General features: G+C 48.4%; 1 protein-coding gene across 2 annotated transcripts in view; it reads left to right on the top strand.

Annotated features, from left to right (window-relative positions):
• FCSK (fucose kinase) overlaps window positions 1–16,610 on the top strand; it is a 1,510,689-nt gene that overhangs the window by 18,156 nt on the left and 1,475,923 nt on the right. Inside the window, exon 2 of one of the 2 annotated variants that reach the window (XM_069654992.1) lies at window positions 943–1,016. The exons of the other annotated variant lie outside the window; for it this stretch is intronic. The gene's annotated coding sequence lies outside the window, so the exon portion shown is untranslated. The remainder of the gene's footprint in view (window positions 1–942; window positions 1,017–16,610) is intronic. 2 annotated transcript variants of the gene reach the window in all.

The raw sequence follows: 16,610 nt of genomic DNA, 5'->3' as shown, positions 1-16,610 counted from the left end.
TATTAGGTGTTACCGACAGGATGGGACACACCAAGGCCGTCTGTGGGCTGTCCTATTGAGGGTACAACGATTGACCATTTCCTGTGTAAGGGTTGTGTCCCAGGACCGTCACCCTACCCAGTTGTGTTTGTTGTGCTTGGGGTTGTTGTGTTATCGCTACCTGTTGTTGTGGCAGTGAATATGTCTGTGGCTGTTGTTGTGTTATTAGTTGTTGCTGTTCATTTCCCTGTTGCAACGTCTGCTGTTGCTGTATGCCTTGCTGTTCCTGTGTGGGCCTTGGTTGTCCCTGTTCGCTCCATGATGGTGTTCCTGGTCTTACTCTACACGTGCGTGACATGTGCCCTACTAATCCACAACTCCAACACACCGGTGGTTCCCTACTCTGCCATGGAAAGCTTCCTGCGTTGTCCTGGTATACTGGTTGCCCGGTGGGGTAGGAATTTCTAAGTCCTCCCACCTGCTGTTGTGTGTTATATCCATATCCTCTTCCTCTCATAATTCCTCCTCTTCCCCTGTTGTAATTATAATACCCAGCTCCTGGCATTGAGTATCCTCCTCCCATGTTGGTCGTGTATGGTTGGAGTGGCGGCACCTGTTGTGTTATAGTCTGTGAGGGTGGTATTTGGGAGGGATCTTGTGCAGCCACTACTTGTGTGGGGCTTTGGGTCATTGTTGTAGGTGTAGTTATTAGTGCCCCTTCCATTGTGTATTTAGTAAGTTTTTTCTGTACTAGTTTAGCCTCTTCCGTTTTCCTGTCCTCTTCCTTTTGTTTCATTTTTCCTTGCCATGTCCTGCAATGATGCACTATTGTCAGTTGTATTTCTGGCCATGCTTTTGCTTCCATTCCCACTACTTTCTTTAGTTGTTTCTGAACTCTTTCTGGGAGCCCTTGTACTAGTATATGATAAAATATTTCTGGTGTTTTGTCCCATTGTTCTCTAGTTTCCATGCGCCACTTCTCTTGGATTTCCTGGATATAATCAACAGGATCTTCGTTCTCACTCATCTTGCTTGAGGTAATTGCTCCTATGTCTGATGTGTCTGGGTACTGTACCCTCAGTGCCTGCCATAGTGCATGTCTGCAGTTTGCGAATGGTGCCCCATCGTGCGATGTGTTTGCTATTGTTACCCGAGGGAATCCCGCTCTCTTCCAAATGTCATCCGCTGCATCCCCTAATATCGATATTAGAAGGCCCTTTACATCTCCCACTGCCAATTTCTGTCCTGCGGTGTGTTTTTCCATTTCATATATCCATTTACCCGCACCTCCACTTAATGATGGGAGCCTGCACTTTATATTTTCTTTGTCTGTATGCTTCCAAGGGACGTACTGTGGTCTAACCCCTCCCCTCTCCAGAAGTGGCATTAAGTTGTGTCTCGTTTTATCCCTTGGGTTCCATAAAATCGAGTCCTCACACCCCTCCTCTTCTTCCCTCTCTCCTACATCGTCAATTTCGTCCGTATTTCCCCTGCTCGTAACTCTTTCTTCTCCATCTTTTCCCCTTCTTCCATCATTTCCTGTATTTAATGTGGGCGTGTATATTCGTCCTTCCTGCCTGCGTCTAGGGAGGTCTCTAAGCCGACCTGCATAGGGTGTCAATTCGTTTGTGAAGGGCGCAAGTTTGATTGTACGTGATGAGCGTGAGGTGGTTGAGCATGTAGGGTGGGATGGGAGAGGGTGTGATGGTGACGGTGTGTCTTCATGTATCTGTCTTTCCGCTATCCCTTGCTCTTCCTCCTCACTTCTCTCCAGTTCATCCTTTCTCCTACAGATCCATGGTGAGTCTGTATTGGTCCGGGTGGTGTATAGTTTATCTAGACTTTCCCTTTCACTGTTTCTTCCTTCCTTCTCCATTCCTTCTTCTTCCTCACTACAAAAGTCATTCACAAACGGCAGCCCCCACTCTGTGTTTTTCCCCTTTATTGTTACTGTTTTTAAGTCTATTAGGTCCGGTTCTCCCTTTTCTCCTTTACCAACCGCTCCCCTTTGCGCTGATCTTGTTGCTACTTCCGTGTCTCTATACACATACCCCCTTACTTCACTCTCCCTTCTCCTATCTTCTCTTTCCCCTTCATTTCTCTCCTCCATCTCTCTACCAATTTCCTCCCTCTTCCTTTTTAATTCCTCCATTACTTCACTACTCACCTTTTCCAATATCCTTTCCCATCTCACCCTCTCCCTTTCTAATATACTCTCTATCACCCTCCCTTCTTTGTATTTCTTAGTCGTTTCTGATAGTAATCTCTTCTTCCACAATGCCATTTCTTTTTCTTTCTCTTCTTCTTCCCTTTTCCTCTCTCGTAGCACTGCTCTTGATACCCTTTCTGCTGCTGCTTTTACCCTTTCAGCTTCTCTCCTTTGCTCCTCAGTTTGTTCCCTTATTTTTTCCAATTCGTTCTTACCTTCTTTCCTTCCCCTCGCTCTCTCTCTTTCCTCCCTCTCGAGCTGTTTGATCAGTTCATTCTGCGCATCCCTTTATCTGCTAGTCGTTCCTCCAAAATCTCTTCCTTTTGTCGTAACAGCTCTTCCCCTCTCATTCCACTCTCCCTGGTATTATCCTCGTCTATTTTCCTTACTACCTCCTTCTCTTCTCCTGTTAATGAACCTCGTAATTTTAATAGTATCCGCGCAGCTACCCACTCATCATGTCCTATTTCCACAGTTTGTTCTTCTCCAGTCCTCCCCTCCCCTGCTGGCATCTTCCTATGAGCCACATATGGTGGCGGGCTGTATGCCGGGTTCGAGTACCCCTCAGCCGCCCTTAACTGTCCTCTTTCTATTTCTCCTAATTCTCTTAAAGGGTACAACCCCCCTCCCTCTGTTTTCACTACCTTTGCTAGGGGTATATCGTTGCTCTGTTCCTTTTTTATTTCATTTTCTTTTGAGTTATCATTCTTTTCTCCTCCCTCTTGTCCGTTCCCCGTGATCTTTGGGTCTTCGCTCCCCTTTTTCCCATTCTCTCCTTCCTCCTTAATCTCTTTTTCTTCCGGTATTTCCCCCACAGTGAACATTCCATTTGGTCCTGGTCGGGACCCTTGGAACATCCTCCATAAGTTAAACACCTCCACGTGGTGTGTCAACTTCTTCCCTTTGTATGTATTATGCAGATGGTTTAATAGTGAATGTTGGGTATATGGATCGAAGCTACCATTAGGCGGCCATGGTGTTATCATTTTGTTGTCCGTCCCCTGTGTCCATTCTATGCTATACTTGATCAGTTTCTCCCTATGGGGTGACAGTGTTGTACATATGTGTTGTAGTGGGGTAGTGAGGGTGTTCCCCCACCCTCCCGATCCTGTCCCGTATGACATAGTAGCGCTTCACTTGTTATCCTTCCCCTATTTGGTAGCTATTATCTTACTAACACTTACAATACACAGCCTTATACCTTTACCTGGCCCCGTAAGTTTGGGGACTTGCGATACTCCGCTAAGGAAAATTATTAAAATATAGTATTTACATTTGTATATTTTCTTCTTTCTTTCTTCCTTTACACAACACCCTTACGGCCCCCTGCGGCCGAGGCGCACGTAGCCCCCTGCGGCTGCGTACCCCTTGTGACGTTCTTATACAGTCGTCCTATTTCCATTTGCTCCTCCTCCTTCTTCTACACTTGCCGTGGCCGGCGTTCTCCGTGCGAAGCCACGTCCCACGTTTCGCCTTTCCCCGATCAACTCATTACCGTTTATCTCCGTTTCCACTCCCTTACCACAGTTCTCTTCCCCACCACTCTCAGAAAGAAAGATGCCTTGTGCTCGGGATATCCTATGAAAGCCCTACTGGTGACGTCACCGATCTCTTCGAGCTACTGGTAAGTTCTTCATATATTCTTTAAGTCCAAAATACACTTGCAATCTACCCCCGTTAACCTCACAGCTGTCTTCCTGTCACTCCTGGAACAAGGTAATCAATAATATAATCGGACTGCGCACGCTGCGTCGCCTCGCGTGTGATACGCCCCTCGACAGGAGGGCTTAACCAGCCAATTATCTTCCGTATTGGGCAACTAACTAGCTACCGCCTACAGGGAAACGTCATCTACCTATCGAGTTTCTTGCTCGAACAATAGGGATCCTCATCTACTCATTGATCAATAAATGCCAAATCATAGGAAACCACACACACACCCTTACATGTAGTCGCGACCTAGGCCAATCAGTGTCTACGAGCGGCCGCACGTGATGTTTTCGTGCTCCACCTCCCTCTCTCGCGTAATGTAGCCGACTGCTCTCGCACTCGTTCGGCTACCATTCATTTCATTGCCTACACTAAATTGTCAAACCTTCGCCGCGCACCTGTGCAACACCTCCCACCTCCCGTATTTAATTCCTCCCCCCTCCCTCACAATTTCACATTGCTTGTTGTGCGTGGCATGCTCACCAAGTTCTCTTGACGCGGGGCCGCTCGACTGCGTGCACCCCTCCAAGCGGCTCGCCACCTCCCCTCGTCTGGACCACGTCTGGACACTCGCCAACCGCGGGCGGGATACTTCTCAACCGGCACCCGAAGGCCAATATCCGGGTTGCGCTGTCCGGTCTTCTCGCAGTTCCGCGATGGTCCTGTAGTCCTCAGAAGGGGGCAACGGCAGAGGGGGCCGCGCCGCCGGGCCTCCTCGCAACGGGAGTACCTGGAAAAAATAAAAATAAAAAAGCAGATCTTAAACAGATCTCAGCAGTGCCTCCAACTTGTCGGGGGGAATTCTGCCGGGGTCGGCCGGGCCGTCCGTAGACCTCCGGGCAGGGAGGCCCCAACTCCTCCCGTATATCCCAAAAGAGATAGAGTATGAGACACACGCAAGAAGCAAGGTGACTCTGCTGTTTATTAGACAAAACGGCAGGGATGGGTCAAGGATCGTACGCGTCCGTCCTGACACACACACAATCGTGGGGCTCGCAGGCCCTTTTTACCTTAGTATGACGCGCTACTTGCGTCACCTTAGAAAGTTTAGCAAAAAACCTATTTCCACTCTGGGTTGGTTACTCGAGTGGTAGGGTTAGTATAGCATACATATAGAGAACGGTATTAGTGGTTGAGGGTTAGTCAGGTGATATACTTGGGCTGTCCCTTCAATTTGATACATGAAAATTGTTACATGAAGACCTCTGAGGATTGGTCAATGTTAATGGCGTAAGTGATAAGAGCCCCATGTTCTGATTGGTCCGCTCGCGAGCCTCCCAGTCTGGGACTATCGCTGTTCCCAGCTCGCGGTGCACCTGTCATTTGCAACAATGTTTTACTATGGGTAGGTGTAAACAATGTGAGGATTTATTCATATGTTGGGAGGTCGACTACTCCCACTGCTGCAGATGTCCAATGAGCCTTTTAATTGTATCTGCCTGTGTCTTGAAACGTGGGATTCAGGCGTCTCCTTCCTCCTGGGCTTGGCATCCTGTCAGGTTTGGCTTTGTCACGTGAGGTGGGACCGTGTTTGAGGCAGAATTCAGCACAATTAATATTGTTTTTCCTACTGTGTGCCTGGTTTATCTTGCAGGTGCGACCTTGGCGTCGGCTTGCGGCGTGCGAGATTGCAACATCGTGCCCTTGGCGGTGGGCTTTCGCCGGGCTCTTTCTGCAGGGTCAGCAACCGAGCTCTTGCTCATTCAATGTTCATGGAAGCTTTTGCTTGCGGCCTACTTGGACCTGGTGCATAGGTGGAACCGTTTGATGCAGAGCGCTTTAGGTTACGGTATCATATTGCTCTATCCTCAGTATCGTGTCTCCGTTATATTCTTCATTATGGTACATGGTTCTTAGAAGAAGCGTGAGCAAGCCTTTTTAGATAAGTTCATTATGCGTCTTGCGTTTCTGCATTTTGAGAGCCTATGTGGAAAAATAATAAAGATGCACGTCCGTGGGTATGTCTGTCACCTACGTCATAGCACTGAGTATGTTCTTCGTGTGGATTGGTGTGGGAGTGTCCGGTGTGCATGTTTGCACAGGTGTGCTGACCGTTGGCTAGGTCGTCATGGCATCTCTAACGATGTGTAGGTTTAGTCGAGTTGATCCATGCCGCAGGTGTCGGCATGGGCAGGGCGGGCTGCTGGGCAGGTAGGTGGGCACATCCGTATGTTCCTGTACCAGGGTATTTGGTCGTCTGGAAGATAGGCAAACTCCTCTCGTGGCGGGTGTCTAGGCCGTGATCCTCTAGGCCAAGCGCGAGGGGGGAAGGGCGGGAGCCTGTTCTTCCATTCTCCCACTTCACCACCCTGCCAGGAATAAGATCCAGCCCTAGGATGAGGCAAAACGGTACTTTTCCATGTTGATCATGGAGTCCAAGGATCCTATTTGCACATATACATGGGCAAGTTACATTCCACCAATAACCAACCGGACAGTACAGTACCTGCACCTGTCTGTCGTTTTACAACAATATGGAGACCAGCAGTAGCACTCCTCCTTGCAAATATGGCACTGGTTTCCAAACAAGTGAGACTTAGGTTTGCCCCGTTTTGACAGTTGCCGCATACCCTTCCACTCCGATTTACAGATGGAATATCTGATGCCTCAGCACCAATTCCCAGCTGTCTACCATTCCGGAGCACCACAACCCCACATGCAATTTCTGCGTGGGCGCACATATTCAGCCCTGCACCACTCTGTGTTCCTCTCACCTTCCCGTCTTTCTTCTCTTCGGCACGTCTAGTGCTTGCCATAACGGGGGACTCCGCCCCCATTGATTCTACGTCCTTTCTGGAATCGGTTCCGCATTCCTGTGGCGGCAACCAACCACGCCACGACACGTGGCGCGTTCCGATTGGCCCTGAGCCACACACACCCTCCTGAACCACTAACGCCGGGGATGCAGACGCTACCAGCCTGCAGTCACTCGCAAGAGAGAAACGAACGTGCGCCTGCGAGCTCACAACCAGAAACGCTGAGTCTTCACGTGTACCAGCGTCCAAACGGCACAACTACAGAAGTGCCCCTCGGATCTCTTCCCAGGTAATACTCATTTTTTGAGTTCTAGCTAGACGCTACCTACATTTTTATATTCACATTGAATACTTAGGGCCATGCCTTTCTCATTTTTCGCCCACATAAACAGGATAAGCTGGCCACCTGTATTTCCAGCTATCAGAGCCGTATTCAGGACATGCTGACGGCTCGGATGTAGTTCCGCCGCGCCGCATCCAGTGGTCGTCACCCATTTCTAGGGACCCAACTACTTCCAGCCAAGGTACCTCCATGTTTACACAGGAATTATTTTTCTAATGAACGGGGTACATAGGCCTTACCGATGTTAGATTCTGACTATGCCTTCCCGAGGGCAGGGTCTCCAATATATCCCGCAGCCTTTGAACTACTGCACCTATTTGCTGTATTAACTACACACTATGCCAGAAAGTCATCTTCTATTCTATTTTTGCCTCCCTTGCAGAGCACTTTGGGACACTCACTAGTGTGGACTGACACCAGCCTCACTGTGACACAACTAGAAACAAATAGTGCTGACAGTGTGGTCCGGTCTGTTCGGGGAGCCTGCCTCACAGCGAGATTCATGACAAGGTTTCAGTGGTGAGTCAGGCATGCCATTCCACCACCACGTTTAAATTATATCAGCTTTCATTTGCACCCTTTTTATTGCTCCATTGTGCCCTCTGCTCAATTTAGTGCTTATTATAGAACCAGAATTCCGGTTTCCTTTACAACAGTTAGTTGTTGGTACTATTTTACCCAGTCAAGTCCAGAAAGAACCTAGGTTTTACATAAGAATTTGGTACTTATTTCTTTCTTCTTTTTTCTTGTTTCAATTTTCTTATTACAGGGGCCACCTATTTGCCCTGATGAAGGTGGTTCTTGTAGAAAAACATTTATCCCACTGATGCATTTTGAAGTTGGATAATTCTTCCGCCGAAACGTGTACCAAGTGCAAGGGGGATATTCAAACCAAAGAGTCCCTTCGGGGTGTATGAACTACTTATTGTTAGGCCAGTACTCGATAACGAGAATCTGACTACGTTCCCCCTGTCACGTTGGCACCTGCAAGATGAGATGCTTTCTTGAATAAGAGCCACTCTATTGAACATATGTTATTCCCGTTTTCCAAATGCGTTTTACATGGGTTTTGTTTTACACTTAAAACCATTTTTTGTGTACCTCTCCCTTACGGGTTATGTCTTGTACTTACCATTCAGCAAGTACTAAAGAGCCCGCATGATGTATGCTCAGTACTTCAAATTTATCTATGTACTGAAGGAATACTTCAATTTCTGATTTCATTACATATTTCTGTCACTGTATTTTGCTTTTTGTATGATGTTCATAAATGCTTTCTTTTTTAATGTTCTTTGTTTGAATATAAACCACGTATGTTCACAGCCTTTGTTGTATGTTAGTTTTTTCGTTCAAACCTTCTTTCTTTCTGGACAACCCCATGGGTTATAGACTTAGGGATTTCATCCACTAGTACCAATATACCAGGTTTCCCAATACCCACTAAATAATTGTTTCATTTATTGACTCAAATTGGGATTTAACCTGGGCAGTAGCAGTACTACCCTCCTTTGGTTTGTTCTGCTGCATTATGGCTTTCCTGGCCTAATCCTGCTATATCTTGCAGAGTTTGCTCCATAGTTAGTGTTCCCAGAGAAAGTCTATTTGATGCATTTGCTGTTATTAGTGTCAAGTTCCCGTCCTGGGACAGGCCTTCCCCTGGATTCCTGGATTAGGACCCACATCTGGTTCAATGTCCAAGATTCGAGAAGGGGTTACCCCATCAGTCATCAATCTCAAGTCTAGATCTCCTAGACTCCGACGCCTTCTCTTTTGAAAACCATCCCTGATTTTCTTTTTCCATAACACATTTTATTGGGTTTGTTCATACATTCAACACATTCAATATCCAAACAAACAAAATAAAATAACTGTGCATACATATGAAAGAGCATTGTGTACAAAGGCTAAGTGCGTGCATATATATATATATACACGCGAGAAGGGATTATACATGGACGAGGCCAGCTACGGCACATTCTTGCTTTTCACGACCGGGTGTCAACAGGTAATTATATTGTGTCCTGGAGTGATGGCGAGGGTACATGTTAAAGTACATTCGGACAGTCTCTTTATGATCATGATATTTGTTCCCATTTATTTACCCCATATTATATCTGCCTTGCCTGGGCAGCCACGTGCTTGGTATATTCGGCGTTATATGATATGATATGGTATTTGTAACGCGCCTATACACAAGTGTTTCAAGGCGCGACGAGGCAGGGAGGGGGGGACAAGGGGAGACAGACAACGATCCTACTAGGCCAGGTGTCATTCAGATCGCGCAAGTGCAGGGGTAGGGGAGTGGGAAAAAGTGCAGGGGGAAGGGGAGGGGGAAAAGTGCAGTACAAGGTAAGTGGCGTACGTAATAAATAAATAAATAGGACCAGCTGGTGGCAAGTGTGAGGTAAGTGCAGAACAAGTGCTGGGGGAGGGGGTGGCTGTAGGGATACAGAGACAGTCCCGCAGTGCAAAGGGGTTCCAGGGCATCAGTGCAAGTGGAGAGTGGCAGGGCCCAGGACCGAGGCCGTTTAGAGTGGTCCAGTTGCAGGATCAGTGCAGTTTCAGTGAAAATTAATTAGCAGTTCAGCAGGGGAGAGGGAGAGGGAAAGCAGAAGCAAAGAGGAAGGTTTTGAGGTGCTTCCGGAACCGGAGATGGTTCTCCTCAAGTTTCAGGGAGGCAGGAAGGCTGTTCCAGAGGGAGGCCCCTGCCGCGGAGAGAGATCTACCCCCAGCTCGTTGCTTCGAGAAGCGGCTAACCCTGAGGGAGTTGGAGGCGGATGAGCGAAGGGCTCGGGAAGGAAGATATTTGGGAAGAGAGAGTTGAAGGTATTTAGGCGTTCCATTAGGATGATGGCATCTATGTCCGTAGTCCACTGGTCATAATTTGGGGTTGTTTCTGACCCCCACAGTTGTGCAATGTTTCTTTTGGCAATTCCTGTAGACGTTGAGAGTAGCAGTTTTTCAAAATGAGACAGATCTTCCTCCTCGATCCCCAGGAGGAGAAGTTTGGAGTCGGTTGGTATCGGACGGCCCATGACTCTCGAGAGTCTTTCACTGCATTGTCGCCAAAATTGCTGTATATGCGTGCATTGCCATAAGATGTGGTAAAAGGTCCCTTTTTCGTGTTTACAGCGTAGGCAGTTGGGGTCAGATGTTTTCCCCCAATTGTACAGTGCTACTCGCGGGTAGTATATCCTGATGAGGATCTTCAGTTGAATAAGCCTGATTCTGGCCGAGATTGCAGTGTCTCTAGGATACATTAGGGTTGAAATCCATTCTTCGGGAAGTATTGGGCCTACATCTCTTTCCCATTTCAGCTTCAGGCCTGACAGTTCTGGCGTGGCAAACGAGGTGATGGCATTATACATGGTGGATGTGACTTTGTTGTCTACACTATCTATGACTATATTTCTTTCTATCAGTGTGCATTCCGGCATGTCTGTCATTTGGTCCCTTTGTACTGAGAGTGCGTGATGCAGCTGTCCGTAGTGATAGCTCTCGGCGGCTGGGAGGCCATACGTAACAGAGATCTCGGCAAATGGTATAAGCTGGTTGTTTACATATATTTGTTGTTAAGTTTGTATACCGGCTGCTGTCCAGCTAGGCCATTCGGGGAGTTGACCAAGGCCTGTGAGTTGGCCGTTATTCAAGATGGGCTGGACTGGGGTGATTCTATTATCCCAACCAATATGTGTGTGTGCTTCTTTCCAGATTTGGGCAGTCTGTGCCACTATCGAGCACTCAGGAGGGTGACATTTCTTTCTGTAAAGGCTTTCGATCGGGGACATGTCGTGTCGTGCAGCTATTTCCGCCTGTATGTGGGGGGGTTTGGGATTGCCATGGAGTATGTCATTTACTGTCGCCATTTGGGTCGCCCAGTAGTAGACTTGGATGTTGGGGAGATCTATACCCCCCTCCCAGATTGATCGTTGGAGGGTTTTAGGAGCTATTCTCGGGTGTTTCCCTCCCCACAGCAGTTTGCGTGTCGTTTTGTCTATTTTACGGAATTCCTCCGCAGGGATGTGGAGAGGGGCGTTTTGAAGGATGTACAAAAACCGGGATAAAGCCAACATCTTGAAGAGCGCTGCTCTGCCTAATAGTGTCAGTGGTAATGCTTCCCAGTGGATCACATTTTGTGCATATTTCTTAACTAGAGGGTATAGATTTTGCAATGTGTAAGTATCGAGTGTATTGGTGATTATGATGCCTAGATACTGGAATTGTATAAGTTTGATTTGGTATGGGGAGCCCTGTGGTGGTATGCAGTTCACACCCTTCACTGGGAAGAGCACAGATTTGGGCCAGTTCACCCTGAGACCACTAAAGACTCCGTAATTTATTAGGATTTCAGTAACTATGGGGCCTGAGATTGCTGGATCACCTAGATATATCAGGAGGTCATCCACATATAGGGATATCCGATCTTCCCATTCCGAGTTCCAGCGGAAACCTGTCCATGCGGTTGCATCTCTTAGAATGACTGCCAGTGGTTCAATTATTAGGGCGAACAACATTGCCGAGAGGGGACAGCCTTGCCTGGTACATTTCCCCAATTGAAAGGTGTGCGAGAGCCAACCATTCACCCTCACCTCTGCCAGTGGGTTGTTGTATAGAAGCTGGACCCATTTTATGAATGGTTCACCGAAGTTCATTCTTCTCATGATTGTCCATAAAGCCTCCCAATACACTGAATCAAAGGCTTTTTCAAAGTCTATGGCTAACAATGCTGCGGATTGCTGTAAGGTTGGCGCTCTCTCTAGTACCAGATGCAGTCTACGAATGTTCATTCTTGTTGATCTTTGGGGCATAAAGCCGCACTGGTCCGGGTGGATCAGCGCCGTGATGACTGTTTGGAGTCTATTCGCTAACACTTTGGCCAGTATTTTCGCTTCGCTGTTGATCAATGATATGGGCCTGTAGGAACAACATTCATCCTGGGGTTTGTCTTTTTTGGGAATCACTATTATTGTGGCTTTGCAAAGGTCTGGCAGGAGCTCGCCTTTTGCTAGGAAAAATTTGAATAGGTTGAGTAGGTGGGTAGGTAAGTCTAGATGGCTTAGTCTTTTCCAAATGTCGATTGGGAAACCATTAGGACCTGGCGTCTTGCCTGCTTGGAGTTGTGCAATGGCTGTTGAGATCTCTTCTTCTGTTATTTTGTAATCTAGCGCTTCAGCTTGTTCCATGGTGAGGAATGGAAGATTGGTGTTGTCCAATACGAGATCATCCACTGTGTCAATGGGAGGCGCATAGAGTTCTTCGTAGAAATCAGCAAAGCGTTCTGCTATTTCCACAAAGGTGGAGACTATTTTGGCCTCTCGTGTCTTAATTTTTTTCACTGTACGCTGTCCCTCATCACGTTTTTCCAACCATGCGAGCATCTTGCCTGCTTTTTCCCCGGTTTCGTATAGCCGTGTTTTCATGGCACTGTGGGCTCTTTTGGCACAATCTAATGACAAGTTATGTAGCTTTTTCTGCGCCAACATTAAGGCTCTGTGTGTCTGGGGGGTATCGCCGGAGATATGTTCTGTTTCTTTAGTCACAACTTCCTTTTCGGCTTCAGTAATCATTTCACGTTGTGTCTTTCTCTTGGCAGAGGTCCATGATATGATCTCGCCTCGTAGGACTGGCTTGTATGCTTCCCATAGAATAGAGGGATCATCTGTCGAGCCTGTGTTTATCTCAAAGTAGTTGGAGGTGGCTGCTTCTATTTTCTCCTGTAGGTCTGGGAACCCCAGATAGTAGGAGTTAAGACGCCAAGTGGGCGGTGGGCGTGGTCTCTCTGTTTCCAGTTCTAGTATTAGTGGAGAGTGATCGGATATGTCTCTTGGAAGGAAGGATGCAGTACAGGCTTTGTGAATGCTCTGGGATGGAAGAAAGAGTTAATCTACCCTGGACATTGAGGCATGTGCACCTGAGTGGAAGGAGTATTCACGTTCTTCTCCGTGCAGCTCTCGCCACGTGTCTCGGAGCCCCAGTGCAGACGCAAAGGCGGCGAGTCTGGTGACAGTGGTGGGGTTTCTGGACCTCAGATGCGTGCGGTCTAGGGCATTATTCATTACTTCATTGAAGTCCCCTCCTATCACACATATGTCTGCAATACTTGTCACTAGGATGGGGGTAATATCAGCTAGCAAAGTATTAAGGAGGGCCGGTGGAGAGCATATTGCCATAACCGCCAGGAGCTTTAGGCGTTTGTTATTTGAAGTCGACACAGGTGCCATCAGGTCCCCGGTTGTGAGGTACTCGGATGCATTTTGTAGGTTGTATTCGTGCTGGAGACAACACAGCAGGTTTTAGTGCAGCAATTGCCTCGTATAGTAAGCTCATAGTGTCTTCGTATGCTAAACATTGAATAATGTTATTAGTCCCAACTCCCCCCTCCCCATACTTCGCCCACAACTGAAACATCTGTCGGCCCAACGTAAACTTATAAACAGTTACGCTTTAGCTTGCGTATGCCCGGTTTGCCGTAGCCGGGCTTTCCAATTCTGGAAACAATTTAAGACTGAGTGGTATAGTGCCTTTGTCGGCGCTATAAGTGTTGCTTCGTCTAGGGGGGGTGGCAGCCGGGTGGCCGCCAACCTTTGTGTGCTTCGTGGTTGAGATATAATGCAGGATACGGGTTCCTTGGTTTGCAATTGCTGCATTAGAGTTTATTTGGGTGTTATCAGGATTCATTATTCGTTTTCTTGTTGTGGGATTTCAGGTAGTGGATGCTGCTGGGGTATTTGCTCTGGTGGTCGCTCAGGGTGTGGTCTGTTGTGTTCTCTTCTCCTTCTTCCCTCGGCATTCCAGTCACCGTCTATGTGTGTCTCAGCCCAGTTCCATGCCTCTTTCGTATCATTGAAATGTACTGTTATAGCATTGTGAAAGATTTTGAGCTGAGCAGAGAAGAAACCCATATTTAACTCCCAGTGAGTGTAAACGTCTTTTGAGTGGGTCAAAGGACTTGCGCGCTCTCTGGACCTCTCTGGTGAAGTCTGGGAAGAAAGCGATTTTTGATCCATTGTACATGGCTGTCCCCTTTGACCTTGCTAGTTGTAGCACAGTGTCCCTATCCCTGTAATTCAGGAATCTCGTAATAATTGTGCATGGCGGTTTGCCAGGTACGACTCTGCCAGTTGGTATGCGGTGCGCCCGTTCGATGGAGAAGAATCTAGAGAAGGATTCTGCATCGTACGTGCTTGTCAGCCATTCTTCAAGGAACAATTCCATGCAGTCCCCCTCTGCCTTCTCGGGAAGACCAAGAATGCAAATGTTGTTCCGTCGGGATCTGCCCTCACTGTCGTCTGCTCTTGCTTCCAGGTTTTTAATACGGGCTAGCATGTTAGACATTTGACGATTTACTCCTCGCATGTTGTCCTCAGCTTCCGAGATCCGTGCCTCTGCTTCACCCGGGCGTGAGGTTAGTTTTTGCAGATCGTGTTTTAGCAGGGACACATCCGCACCAATGCTGTCTATTTTCTTTTCCATCGATGTTCGGGAGCTGGCGATGGCGCTCATTATGTCTCTGAGGGAGATATCATCTTCAGCGCAGTCCACTTCCGTCGATGACAGCCTCTCCGGGGAGCGAGACACAGGTGTTGTTGCGTATTGCTCAATCCTACTTTGCGTCGATGTTTTCCTAGGTTTATCTTTCCCCATTTTCCTTGCCTGGCAAGGCGACGTTGGGGCTGGAGGTCTCGTCTGGAGGGAGGGGGGGAGGTAGCAATGGCTCAGGTAAGCAGCTGATTCTATGGCAATGGGGGCAGTTGCTTCTGGGCCCTCCTGTAGTATAATGTCGATCTTGTGGACCATAAGCCTGCAGGACAGCTGTGCCCCCTCTTTGCTTTGTGCGTGCAGTAGGCACCAGCCAGAGGGCTCCGTTTGGGATTGCGGCAATCGCAGGTGTGTGGTCACACTTGTTCTGATTGTGGCGTTTGGATGACTCGCCTAGAGGTGTGGTGCGTTACCCAGAATGGGAGCAGGGCGCATGCGGGATAGGCTGCAGCGTGGTTGAAGTTGTTTCCTGTTATCCGCGTTGCAATGTGCAGCGATTTCTATTTGTCTTGTGTTTATGTTGAGGCCTCAGTGGCCTAGTTACAATGCCTCAGGGGGCCATCACCCTTTTTTTTTAAAAAGGAAACTGCCACATAGTTTTCTGAAGGAGAGATGCCTATGTGTCTATACTAGCAGAGAACCAGTGTCCCGATCTCGTCGCACCAAGGCAGGGGCTGCCGGGGGCTGTGGGTGCTCTGCAGCAGTACTGGTTTGATCAGGCGATGGACAGGGACCTGGACCCCCCACCACCCACCAGCACCCCCACCCTCTCCTTACCGCTGGCTCTGATCGCGGTTTCTTGCAACTCCGGGGTATATCGCCGCTGTGTTGAGAGGTTGGCGGGCGCTCTACGCGGAGCGGAGCACCCGTTTCTTGTGTCGTGGGGGAGGGGAGGGGGCCGCACTCCCGTTCTCCGGTCCTCTCGGGCCCTGGGGGCATAGATGTTGTTCACACCCTCTCGAGTTCCCGGAGCGTGTCCTTTCTCTGCTGCTGTGCGGCGGTGAGGGAAAGGAACCCTTCGGTTCCGGCTCTGTCCACCGGAGCCGTGTTGCGCGCGTAGGATGATCCGACTCAGGTCCACCCCAGGGGCCGGTGGGCGCAATCCGGCACCGTTCGCCCACGCACACTGCCCGCCCCAGCGAGGCGGAGGGGGAGGCAAATGCAGAGTCTGTTTTTTCCCCGCTCACGATGGCAGCGCCGCCGGGGACAGCACTGTTTCAGCACCAGCTGACTCCCTCGTCGCCGCAGCCCGCTCCTATGCCCGGGTCTCAGCAGCCATTTTGGATGGTCCTTCCACAGGCAGACGTCCGTAGTTTCACAAGGTATATCTCCTAATTTATACACCGTTTGTGATCCGCAATGCCGCGCTTTGCTGAAGCAGGATGTCACGCTTCGTTGAGGCGTATTTAGGTATCTCCCATACCGTTTTGGGGCAGGATGGACACAGGATCAGGCTGGTGGCCCGGGAGCGACAAGGGATCACTTCTGCATCGCTCGCCCATCAGCCACGCCCCCCCCCCTGATTTTCGTTTTGATGTTTGTTGTTGTCAGGGTTTATTCCAGTCCAGATTCCAAGAGTTGTACGGAGCTCATGATACCTATTCCTCTGTTTTGGAGTTCCTGGGTATGATCACAAGCATGGATTTGGGCATTCACTGTTATTTCCTGCCCAATCAATAAAGGTTGCACAGCCTTTATTGTCTGAGAGTCTCCTGTGTTATTACTTCTAACTTCTGTAAATGATCTGTCCCATTCTGGCACTCTCGGATCATCTGCCAGGGCTCCACTACGTAAGTAATATTTCATCAGTGTAGTTGACCTTTGTCTCTCCTCTTTGTATGATTCACGGTTCAATTACCTATAACCTGCACTGTTGTGAGGTTTATAGGTCCTTTTTAAATCGTGCAGATCGGTCGGGTGCTTATGAGTATATTTAACAAAATGAAAAAAAGAAAGCTGTTAGGGAGAATTCTCAGAAATGTGCTATTTCCTCTCTACCTTAGAGACCCCCAGCTTTTCTGCTGGAATCTAGGACTTTTTTAATTTTTACCTGGAGAGAGTGAGTTGTTTTTGG

The sequence above is a fragment of the Ambystoma mexicanum genome, chromosome 1p, assembly GCF_040938575.1.
Source record: "Ambystoma mexicanum isolate Mex_15411 chromosome 1p, UKY_AmexF1_1, whole genome shotgun sequence".
In the NCBI taxonomy this organism is placed as follows: Eukaryota; Metazoa; Chordata; class Amphibia; order Caudata; family Ambystomatidae; genus Ambystoma; species Ambystoma mexicanum.
This window is presented reverse-complemented; position numbering and strand designations above follow the sequence as displayed.